The following is a 13314-nucleotide window of genomic DNA, read 5'->3' as shown; positions in this document are numbered from 1 at the left end:
CAAATTCTTGTTTTAGGACTGCCCTAATGGCATAGTGAGAAGCATCGGTTTCCACCAGGAAGGTTCGATCAATGTCGGGTTGGGCTAGGATAGGACCTTCAGTGAATTTTCTTTTTAAATGTTGGAAGGCCTTCTCTTGTTCTGTAGACCATATAAACGGTGTATCCTTCTTTAAAAGTGCCACGATGGGATGTACAATTTCAGAAAACGCAGGAATTAATTTTCTGTAAAAATTGGCAAGTCCCAAGAAGGATTGTATCTGCTTCACAGTGGTGGGTGCCGGCCACGAAAGTATGGAATCTTACCTGGGTCCATTCCAATTCCATTAGGACTAAGCACAAATCCAAGGTAATGAACGGTTTGAGCATGGAATAGACATTTTTCAGGCTTGGCCAGGAGTTTGCTTTCTCGTAATCGCTGTAGAACTGCCTTAACATGCTCTTGATGAATCTGAGGATCTTTAGAATAAATCAATATGTCATCCAGGTACACGATAACAAAAAGGAACAACATATCCGAAAACACTCTGTCATAAAACGTTAAAAAACCGCAGCAGCGTTGGCAAGACCGAAGGGCATGACCAAATATTCGAAGTGGCCAAAAGGTGTTCTAAAGGCTGTCTTCCATTCATCACCTTCCTTGATTCTAATGAGATGGTAAGCAACCCTAAGGTCGAGTTTGGTGAAGATTACAGCTCCTCGAACGGCCTCCAGAATATCTGATATGAGTGGTAATGGATAACAGTCCTTCAGGGTACATTGATTAAGTCTGCGGTAATCCAAACAGGGTCGTAACTCCTTTGTGTTTTTCTTGGGAACAAAAAACAAGGACGCACCAGCGGGAGACTTGTCCTGATGGTTCCATTTGCTAAGTTGGTATCCAGGTACTCACGTAAGGCCTTCTTTTCAGGCTCGGATAGTATAAACATTCTCCCAAATGGAATCACAGCAGAAGAATCTGTTTCAATGGCACAATCCTCCGGTCTGTGGGGTGGAAGAGCTTGAACAATGTCTGTTGAAAACACGTCAGAGTAGGACTGGTAAGATTCTAGTACTTGGATAATGTTGGACATGCTTAAGGAGGATGGTTCGTGGTTCTGAGAGTTTACTAAAGAGATCTGAAATTTTCCTGACTTAAACAGTGGGACATACAAAACTCTGAGCCAAGCAACAAGGAACCTGCTGTCCAATTGATGTAAGGATTGTGTTTCTGTCACCAGGGCATGCCTAACACCATGGGATAGTGGGCAGCCTTTATGATGTCAAATCATATTCTTTCCTGGTGGTTGTTTATTGACAGTTGTAGTTCCTTTGTTTGGTCAGTAATAGGACCTGAAGACAAAGGTCTACCGTCGATTCCTTCCACTGGTTGTATCACTTCTTTGAGTTCTCTCGGAATTTTATGAGCGGTGGCCCAATCGTGATCAATGAAAATTCCCATGGCACCGCAGTCCACGAGAGCCAGGATGGGAAAGGATTCATTCTCTGTAGATGTCAGTACAGTTTGTAGAAGCACTAAGGTGTTCTGTCCAGGAGTATTCAAGGAGGGAATGGATGCGGAGCAGGCATCTTTCTCCCGAAGCTGTGCTGTGTTTAGGATCGGGAGCAGGCGTTTCCCGAACGCCGGGGTGGTGCTATAGGACATTCTCTTACCAGATGTTTGTCCGAGGCACAGTACATGCAGGACCAGTATCGAGTCTGCAGAGCCTTTCTTGTGGAGAAATTGGTCCCCTAAAAGCACCTAGTTGCATGGGTTCTGGATCCGGGGTACGTGGAGCAATGGTCTCTTTGGTAGTTGGGTATTCAGTAGTTGCCTTTGGAAATGTTCTCACCTTTTCTTTCTCAGCCTTTCTCTCCTGGATCCTAAAATCTATCTGCAAGGAAAGATCCATAAGGGCCTGGAAGGTTCCTGGACGTGCCACTCTGGCTAACTCGTCCTTAACTTCATCATTTAAACCCCTTCTGAAGAGAGTGAAACTGGCTTCTTGTGACCAATCTGCTTCTTTGGCTAGCTGCTTGAAGCGAGTCACATAAGAGAGCATATCCTGACTCATTTGCTTAAATTCAAGAAGTCTTTCTTGTGCGCTATAGACAAGCTCAGGTCAATCGAAAATGGCTTTTAGGGCATCCACAAATCCTTTGTAATTATCCAAAAGCTGATCTCCAGAATTAACCAAGGGAGTAGCCCAGGTTAATAGGGATATCATGAATCCAACCTTTGCTCGTGGTGTTGAAAAGTAGTAGGGTTTGAAAGTGAAGTGCACAAAGCATGAATCAAGGAACGTGGGGACCTGGAAGATCCATCATACTTGTCCACAACACCTCCTACCAGAATGCTTTCTTTGACTGCGGAATCCCGGGATAGGATCAGCTGTTTTAAAGCTGCATTTTCGGCTTTAAGATTTTGAACCTCGGTAGTTAATTCCTGCATACCTCTCATGAGGTCTTGGACTGCCGCTTCCACATCTGTTTCCGTATCAGGTTCTGCGTGTCTCAATCTGTCAGAAGCTCCCTTTTTTCTCATCTTTTTCTCCTTGCTGGTGTCCTTCCGGGATGAGGCTTCTTTCTTTTTCACCGACCGTGACTTGTACAAACCGGAACGTGAGTCCTCAGGTTCCAGCGTGGAAGCTGGCTGCCAAGCCGGTAGCGTTCGAAAATCCAGGAACAAAGTCAATTAATCCAGGAAGGAGGATATCGGAAGGTAAGGGATAGAAAAAGGGGGGTTCCAGGAGCGAAGGGAAAATAGAAGCACGAAGCACAGAGAGCGAACTCGAACAATGTCTAGTAACTTATAGGGGTAGAGTTGAGACGCGCGGAGCCACTGGGGCGTGCCGGTTATCTAGGAAGCTGGCGAGTGCACGCAAAGGCTAGACCGCAACAGTTCTGACTTGGCGGCCATTTTGGATGGGTTGCAGCGTTAACACCGCGGTGCATCATGGACCATGAAGTCCAGAAGGTTCGAAACCGGCCATTCATGACACTCCGGCCTGGTGCGCTATACAAATAAAATAAATACAAAACTGTGCAGTAGGAGCTCCAGTAGAAGCCACTGTGCTGTAAAATGGCAGATACCTCCAGTCCGTACCCAGGAGCCGAGCCTGGGTGTGTCTTATAGACCCTCATTCCCTCTTTCCAAATTCACTGACAACACAGGAACATGAGCAACCCTTTCATGGATGGTCTGCTTTTTCTGCATACTTTGGCCAAGAGCATGCTCCATAGTGGGAACATAAGCCAGCATTAGACGGCACCTACACACCCCCTTTGCATGGGGACCGCAGACATGCAAAGTAGATGACTTCTCATTTTGAATGCCAGTCCACGGCACAAGAGGCACAGCAGTCATATTACAGAAGGTACTTTGTAGACCTTTCTGTAAGACCTAAGTGCGGTCTATGAGCCACGCTTAGAACTGATTGTCATTTGCTCAGCTAGCAGGCTTTTAGTCACAGCACAGCCCCTAATGTTCCTCTTTACACTCAGATGTTAGGAGCCTTAGTTGCTATCTTCACGATGTCTACTATGGATTTTGTAAATGCTGTAACTTTGGTGGAGTGTGGTGACCACTGCTCCTTGTGAATGCTCTGGAACCTTTCTGTTCCTTTCAGTAAATGCACTGAGTTACTGCTATAGTTGTCATCACCTGAGTGCCCCCCGCCCCAATAGCCGTTGATATATGCCATCTGGGCTGACTGTCCTGTACATCTTTAGCAGGAATCCTTCTTTTATAAATGTAACCACACCCATTGGTTCTTTTGTATCTCACTTAAGGCACCATCGTTGTGATTATTTAACAGCACCATTCTTTCGGGCATTACGCGTGTTGAAATCTGGACCATTCACCTTCACCTTTCCGACATCCATAAAAGAACATTTGATTCTTGTGTCAATGGTTTTGGCTTGTTGTTCTCTCAATAGGACTATGGTCCCCTGCTTATCAGTTTCAGTTTCTTTATCTTATTTCAGATTGAATAATCCATAACATTTTAAAATAAAATAATACAGTACAAAGTTCCTAAAACAAACACTCTAAAAAACTAGATATGTATAAAAAAACGAAATCACAACCAGCAGCATATATAAACCTAAAGTCAAAAACCTATAATCAAGATACAATGTCATCAGTCCCCATATAGCATGTGATCAATTACTTCCAGTCTACTGCATGCACCCTTGTTCTGCATTACCAGGGTCCCTTTAAAGAACTTGCAAAAGCAAAGGCCCCATTGGCATCTGGAAGGGTCAGTAGCGGTAGAAAGGTGGGTCTATATTTCCGCAAACCCCTTCCCCTTAAGAAACTCAATAAATAATATTTGCTAAAATGACTGTAAAATAGGCAAGAAAGTAAGAAATGATGTTTCCCTCTCAGCACAAAAGCAGCATTCGCCAGTTTCAATTCAATGTCCTGACCACTGGCATGTTAAACATTTAAGAGGAAGAACATTTAGTCGGGCCTTAGTCAAAAGGATCAGATGGTAGGTATGTGTAACCACAGAAAGATACCAGGCTGCTCCCACTAACACAGAGACAGTTAGATAAGACATTACAAAGATTTTTGTCAATATTTTGCTCCCAAATGCCACATGTTTCATTTTAGGGGAATTCTAGCAATACCTTTGGGATTTTGAAAACAGGTACCCAACCCCACTTCCTGTAATGTCTTCTTGATGAACGACAAACACCCTATTTTATGACAATTTGCCATAGACAGCTATTTCCGTCCTAAAATGTATGTCAGTTCCCCCTCTTCTCTAATCACAGTGATTACGACAATAAAAAGATAATACATTGGTTGGATACATTGAACCAGACTCCAAATGTGTGGCATAAGTTGATGTGGGAGCAGGGACACCCAAGAAAAACTACGGGGGTGCCTATAATCGCTGCACGCAGGATAAGCGCAGGCATAGGTATTTTTATACAAAGAGAGGCAAACATACCCAATTACTATCTGATGCAACACACTCAATATTCAAACAGAAAAGGAGCAGAAGTGATTCAAGTCTAACTGGTGTTATATCTGTCTTGAAAGTAGGGCAGGAGTCAGGGACGCATTTAGGGGTCGCAATTGCGACCCCTAAAAAAAAAAGGAAAATGTTTTTCTTTCTATTTTTTGTGCAAATTGAAGCGCCTGGCCTGTGGCCAATGCCATGTGATTATTTGAGCTATTTGTCTTTCTGGAATTACATACAATAATTGTTATACTCATTAAAGGTTCATTTCAGGCACACTTCAGGGGGCTAGTCACTGATTTAGTCTGTTCTTAAACACCTCAATTCACAATGCAGACACAATCCTCCAAAAAGCATTTAGAGTAGAATAAGCATCAATTACGCACTATGTATTTTGCTTTTTGCAAGTTGCAGTTATAGCATGTTTTTTTCTCCCGATACATATGGTGATGCATTTTTGTATGAAATGTATTTCACGTTACAGTAATATTGTAACCACATTTTTCATAGTGTACTTAGAAACAATGCCATGTGATGCCACTTCCTAAGAGATACACAGTTGTGTTCCATCGTTTCCCGTGATGTAACTTCTGGGTGGGGTCAAATGACATCACTGTCTGTGATGTCATCAGAGGTCAAGGGTCATGTGATGTCACTTCCGCTACCACTGGCATTTTGGTGAAATTATGTCCCTTGCAGGAGTGTCAAGACAGGACTGGGAGATTGTCTAACTATCACTGCCTGTGAGTAAACTCCCCCTAGGCTGGGCTGGCATGCTGCCCATCTAAAAGTGGATCGAATAAGAAGAACACGGATTATTTCCTCTTCTGAGTTTTATTTTACCAGTGGATCACAAATTCGTCACTTGTGGATCACTTCATTCTCCCATGCCTCAAACTTGTTACATCAATATACATAAAAGGGCTGTCAAAGGTGCACAAGACTACTTTCAGCAACACCTATTTTATTAGCCAGTAGTCTATGTGGTCTCTTGTTCCAAAAACCCAGTAGCCTTATTTTAAAAGAATGTGAAGACACATAGTCTGATCAATTATTACCGGTCCACAATGATCAGGTGTTAAACTATACCTTTGGGTGTGTATCCTGGTACTCTTATTCCAGTGTGTTTTGTCTATCAGTTTCAGTGGTTGAAGTTATTAAGCCCCCTTTCTTCAGGACTGTCTTCATTTAAAAATAAATTGTGATGTAATCAAAAATGTTGTTTCAGCATTTATGTGCATAGCTCCTTACCACATAACTATTTTCTTACTATTTTTGAGACTGCAACCGTAACCCTGAAAGGGAAATTAAAGGAATCACAGTGCTGTTGCACATATACATAAATATTCAGGATAATGAAAGACTAGATTGCACGTCACATATTGCACAGATGATTCCACATCGGAATGACCAGAAATACTTTCAACTTATTGACAGAAGATAGTGAAACTGTGTGTTCATGATTATTAGGTCACAGTGATAACATTCAAAATTGGGCTGACCTGGGTTTCTGTGTAGTAGTTCAAGAGTCGAAATGTACTATTGTGCAGTTTTTGTCTCTCAAATGGCCCTCAGTTTGTCATCTATCCACATTATTTCTGTCATAGAAAAAAGGAGAGAGGGAGATGGTCCAAATGTTCAATCATTAGTTGTACTTCCTAGCAGAGTATCCTTTTTGTTAGCTGCCTATGATTTTAAAGGGAACGCTAGTCTGTCTATCATGCCGTACGAGTGTGTGGCAGGCTCGTGAATAAAGCAGGTTGGATCTCCTGTGTTTTAGTAGTCACTGCTCCACCCCCAGCGGCTTTACCTCCAGGTGTACCATGGTCCCAGCATTGCAGGGTCCTCATTGTATGCTCCGTAAGGTAGTGATAGTCTCCTCTTTGTGGCTCATATCTAACAAGTCGCATAGTTGCGCTGTTGGTCACTTGTACTCCTGTGATGATGCTGTGATGAGCGTGAGTTGACCACGTGAGCTGTTCACCCCGGTCTCAGAGTCAGGCAGGTCAGGCACTGTGTGTGACTGTGTTGTCTAGTGCCAGAACGTATTCTGTTGTCAGAGTTTTTTTGGAGCGTCCAACACCCGAACGGGTGGACAAATGTTAAGTTAGCTGTAGATATTCAAAACAGCTGTTTCTCAATTTTATAAATACTGAGTGCCACTGAACTTGTTCAAATCAATTCTGAGCTCATTAGAAACCGTGCATCATCCCTAGTTTTTTCAGTGCCTGTTGGGCTCTGTGTCATGGGCTTAATTTATTGCAGTATTCCTCTCCAGAGTGTTGCATACATTTTTAGGATGATTGACCCCTACTATGGTGGGCAGCTGTTTAATCCACCGTGGATGTTCTGGTAGGAAGTGTCTCTTTGTTTTGTGAACATTAGGTAAAGCTGGGATTAGCACCCAAGTCAGTCTCAGGCCCTGCAGATATTGCATACTATCCCTGATTTTTTCCTTCAGTCTCTGGAAGATGCATCTGTTATCCTTCATGTCATCAGCATGATGCATTCCAGTACTCCTGTCCAGTGTGTTGCATACTGTGGACTGGACAACGGAGGCCCACATTGTTAGGCGTCTTTCATACATATCACTAACCCACATTCTGTGTGTGTGTTATTTGGGTTTTTATATCAGCATCCCTATGGCGTTGTCAGTCTGGTAAAGTACTGCTAATGTTTGCCACACAATAACTTTGTTTAGTCCAATTTGGTCCATTTTTAAATGAAAAATCAATTTTTGTTTTCTCTTTAACAGTAAGGCCTGTATATCTCCACCTCTCAAAGGGCAGGTTACCTTTTCAATAATTGTGCATTGTATATCTTTTGGGGTATGGTGGTGTGCTATAAAATGTGCCACCAAAGGTGCATTGTCATGCCCTGATCTAATGCATGACATATGCTGCTGTATGCTTTTTTTTTATGGGTCGGCTCATCATCCCCACACACTTCAGCTGTCAAGGGCATCGGAATCAGATATACAACATTACTGTTATTGCAATTTGTGAAAGAGTTCTGTTTCCACAGTTTTCTAAGATGTAGAGCTATTGTCTTAGTAAGTGATGTCAGTGAACATGCGTTACATTGTCCACAGGGAGAATGTTCTAGTGGTTGAGCGGTGCCCCACAAGGTGTCTTGGTGTTCAGTAATTGCCGGAGGTTAGTAAGCCTTACCAAGCATGTCTCTCGGGTTTTGTTGTTTCTTCATCGCAAAACACGGTTTTGGCAAGATACAAGACCCCACATTCATTATGGCCATCATTTTTGGATTTCCTGTTTTATTCTGTTGGTTTTGTTTGAATAGCTGAAAACCGCTGCTATCTGTTGCTCTCCCCCAGGTCTCCTGTCCTGTTGTAGTGTTATGTCCCTGGGAATGTTCTGTGCTCTATCTGGTGTGTTTAATCGATTCTTTCGGGTATCCCCTTTGTTTGAGGTGACCTGTCAAGGATAGCGCTTGTGTATCATAATATGTGATCTAGGAGCAGTTGCTTCTGTATTTTAAGAATTGCCCAAATGGTAAATCATCCTGAAGATTCCTTGGGTGAAAACCTGTGTATTCCAGGAGGGAATTAAGATCTGTGTTCTTTCTGAAAAAAAGTGGTGGAAATCTTCCCATTGTGGGTTCTGATTTCTACATCCAAAAAGTGGATGGATAGTTTGCTCAATGTATAGGAGAAGTTGAGATACCTTTTTCTCAAATTCATCTATGCTATCAATTCCTAAAAAAAATGCTGTTTGGTTGCCAGTGAATATGATGAGTATTTTCGTCTATATAACTAGTCCACAACGTGATCTGTTCACTGAATGGATTTTCTTGCCCCTAAATGTGTCTGGTCTCAAAGTCTGCAACATGAAAGTTTGATGGCCATAGAAAAGAAAGTTTAAAGACACTAGGGATAGTGTCTGGAATAAATTAAAGGCCGAAACATGTCGACAACGATCTAGAATACCCATGCTAATTCACTATGGGATTGTGTTTCACATGAACAAAGTGGTCTGAATGATATGAAACCTTGTTATAAGACCTTGTTGTGTGTATCCCCTTTCTGAGACGTTTGATTGTTGAACAACGTTTTTGTGTTTTTTTCTTGTGATTTATACCTTTTTAATTCATTGGCAAAGTGCCTTAAAATGTGTCTTATTGTGTGTTTGGCACTTAGTGCCTTTTAATGTTATACAACATGTGCAAATAATAAATTTTTCAATCAAGTCCTTTTTAATCATTATACACAGTTTGGGTTTAGGTTTGTAAACAGTAGCCTACATGTGAGGCATCTGTGGTTGATTCAATTGTGGCTTCGTTTTAGAACACTGGGGAATGGAAAGAGGGGTACCAGACTCACTTTCATGTTGCATATTATGCTCATCTACGAGCTAGTTCCCTTTGAGTCTGGGTCCCCCGATAAAAAAGTTTGGGAACTTTACCTGTTTTTTGGTAACAATGGTCTCAAAGTCTGCCACATACAAATTGGCTAGATAGGTGCAAAAGTTGCCTCCATTGCCGAAGAATGAACAGCCATGGGATTTCTATTGCTGATAAGTGTTCCTCAAGTACCATGTCAATGATCATGAGTGTCCACATTTGGGGGATGTTGCTGTAGAGTGATTCTATGTCAAGAGTAACCACGATCTGAGTAGGGGGGTCGAATGCCATTGTTTCAATCATATTTAAGACTCCAGTGGTGTCTTTCAAATATGAGTGCATTTTGGGTATTTCTGGTTTTAGAAAAAAGTCTCCCAACTGTGACAGGGGCACAAGAATAGAGTTGATCCCTGTCACAATGGGTCGACCAGGTGGCAGGGACTTACCTTTATGTATCTTAGGAGGGCGTAGAAGTCAAGGATTTTGGGATGTTTAGGACATCTGCTTTCTGTTTGAATAATGAGTATGGTGCACTAGATAATAATCAGGTGTGTGTGCCCCTCTTTGTGTTAAAACACCTAAGAAACATACAAGGAAATCATTTTCTAATCTCTGTAAATCGTTCAGATTCCCAGAAGCACAAAGCTCACTCCCATAAGTACTGCTGCTGATACCGTACCCCAAATCATTATCCACACACGCTCAACTGAGTACTGCTGCAAGGTTCTGGCAAGTCTAGCTGCCCACCTACTGGCTGTCTCATCTTGGTCTCATGTTTGTCACTATTACCCTTCCATGATTACCGTTCATTAAATCATATGCCTAAATAATCCAAATGATCACAGAATGTTAGCCCTTGACCATCCAAACATATACTATAAAAACTCCTTTTTTTACTAGAGAAACACATGGCCTGACACGTTTCCACATCTCCCTTAAGACCTTGGTGTCACATGTATTTTGCCAGATGTATCTACCAGTAGCTGTAAAGATTTAAGGTTCTAGCCAATAAGACTGCATTATCAGCATAACTCAGGACAAGCAGCCTTCTATTTCCACAATTAGGAACATCAGCCCCTAAATCTTCCAAAAATGCTGCAAGAGAATTAACATAGACGCTACACAGAAGGGATGCAAGCACGCATACCTTTTCCACAACAAAGACAAACCTGTGAATCAGCATGAAAGGCATCCAGAATATATATCAGAGGTTTCACCAATGGTTTGCCAAAGGAGCCTCCTGTCCATGCATTCAAAAGCCAAACTTAGATCATTAACGGGCATGAAGACAGGAGACCCCAGCCTAGGAGCATATTTAGCCAGTATCAAATACACTTTAAGGGACTGATGTACAGTGGATGTGCCCGTACTAAATGCCAGTTGTGTGTCAGATAGAATATTGTGCTCTATAACCCATTCCTTTAGTCTCTCTAGTCAATTCCCTGCAAAGAGCTTAAATGTACCATTCAATAAATTGACAGGGCGGTAGGATGCCAGAAGGAATTTATTCCGTTTTTTTTTATTGATGGTTACTATAATTCCAATTTTCCAACTCTGTGGGCTCTGTCTAGCAAGGATAATTGCGGTAAAAACCGAGCTCGGGAATTGTGGTTATTGCCACCACTAAGGGAGAAACCTAAGGCAGTAGCTTGAAGCTGAAATTATTTCAGCTACCCGTGAATCCATGTCATGATAGAGCCTTCTTTTCCACAAATGGGATCCGCCCACATTCTTCAAATGGGCATTTTGGCCAACTCTATTTCGTTTTGTCACTGATGTGGTAAGATCCCCAGTCTCTGGACTTTGCCTGTTTGCCCAATTGTCAGCAAAAGCTCTAAAATAGTATTTTGTCCATTCTTCCCATTCACATCTTTACCCTAACAGCCTGTCCCTGGCATTTTTGTCTGTCTCCTGTATCCATAGTTTGACCTGATCTTCTATTTCTCTTATCAGCATCAGTCCATTTGCCCTCACAGCTCCAGATACGGGACCGGTTCCTTCCTCATGTCTGCAAAGTCCAGGCTGTCCTTTCTGAGACCCCTAACTATCATTAGTGATCTCATTTGACTTCTTCGATGCCAGGTGTCCCTTTCGCACCCCTGTAAGCATATCCAGTTTGTTCTCCAATCTTAGGAGAACCTCATGGATATACAAAACCTGATTTTCTATGATTAACAATCTTTTCCCAAAGGTTTATTTAGGGTAGGTTACCTTCAAATTTAGTGACTATGGGTGGCAATAGAACTAATGGCAAAATGTGGATTAGTATCAGCACAACCACCCCTCTTCTCTGTTCCCCCTACTATCATAACCCCCCTGCTTATATTTAGAAGTCTTAATTAATGTTGCCCATAGTGTTTTCTGCCTGGTGAAAAATATCTTCCAAATCATCAGGGATAGCATCCCGGCTGTCCTTACCCGAGCTCTCTTTTTCAGCTAACACAGCCTTTTCCTCCAGGACCCATACATCATTCTGTAGGGCGCGTTGCAGAGTGTCCAACACATGTACTATCTTCTTACTGCTCTTATTCCCATTTAACATCCCCTTACTTCCACCCATCCCCCCCCCGGGTCTTTCGCCAATCCCAACTTTCCATTTACCGACCTTATCACTTTTTATTTCTTTTCAACCCCCAACCGATCAATGGTTTTACATTTAACCATCCTCTGATTAAGTTATTCAATATATTTAAATACAACTGAGATCTAAAAAGCAATTGTACCAAAATGTAGAGTGCAAAATGCAGTAATACGTCATGCAAATCCGAATACAAAACTGAATAGATATTAGTAAACTCAGAGGCAATCCATAAAATGTAAAGCGGAACAAAGAAGTGATATATGCGTAACACAGAGTGCTTAACTGCAGAAATAGCAACTTAGCAATTATTAATGAACCAGGCTGATAAAAACAGAAATAAAGCAACATTGAAAAAGCCTAAAATCCTAGAACCAAGTACAAGGATACACAATGCTATGAGCACACACCCAAAATGCTTAAGTATAGATAACGAATATAATCAACCAAGGGTGTATATCGAAAAATAAAAAATCATAACACTTCATGAAACTTAAACCTGCCATATGTAGTCCAAAGGGCAGGAGGGGGCATGCCTGGATGGCTTTGGGGACTTACAATCAAGTCTGTCTTCCCTGTCCCCTCTTTGCGTAATCCAGATATAGAATGCGTAGCGTGGTCCCACAGGAGGGGGGGGGGGAATGCTCAGCTCGTTTGAGAGGCATAGCTCGAGTCCACCCCCCCACCCCCACGCCCCCAGTACTATGCTCCTATGCTCCATACGTGTGGCAGCAACATGTAGGAGCAGCATAACAGCAGGTCAAAATATAAGTGCCGCAAAATCCTTTGGGCCCTTTCAGCACAGTCTGGGTCTAAAATACCTCTCACAGAAATTGAGCCTATTAGAAATATTAGCGGAAACCGTAAGTGGCACTTTCCACCACCAGCTCCCTTTGGTTTAAAGGGTAAAAGGTGAGTCTTTAAAGCCTTTACATTGAACGTGCTGTAACACTCCAGATAGAACAGCTGCAGACATCAAAATGACTTTGAATTGTAGAAATGGAAATAGCCAGGGACGATTAGAAAAAGACAGGCAGTAGAGAAGAAGGAAAAAGCATCCAGTGGTCCACACCTTCAGTGGTCCTTTTAAAGCACCATGCCCCAGGAAGCTGGTATGGCAGATATTTAGCTAGGACGGTCTAACAAATAGTATAGCTTGCGCTTGCGGCATAAAACCAAATTTGCACTCTTCTGAAGAGAAATAGCAAGAAAGCAAGGTGTCGGAGAACAGTCGGAAACAGCCCGCCCCACAACCCGCTCCGCTCACAGTGATTTTTACACTGCTTGTAGCATATAACATGATGCTAAGGCATGTAGCAACTCCACCTCCTTTCTCAAACAGCGGGAACCAGCCCGCCCCCTACCCCCTCTGCTCACAGGGACTTTTACGGAGCTTGTAGCATATATAACGTATAGCGTGATGTTT

Source organism: Ambystoma mexicanum, chromosome 5q, assembly GCF_040938575.1.
Source record: "Ambystoma mexicanum isolate Mex_15411 chromosome 5q, UKY_AmexF1_1, whole genome shotgun sequence".
In the NCBI taxonomy this organism is placed as follows: Eukaryota; Metazoa; Chordata; class Amphibia; order Caudata; family Ambystomatidae; genus Ambystoma; species Ambystoma mexicanum.
Note: the sequence above shows the minus strand (reverse complement) of the source record.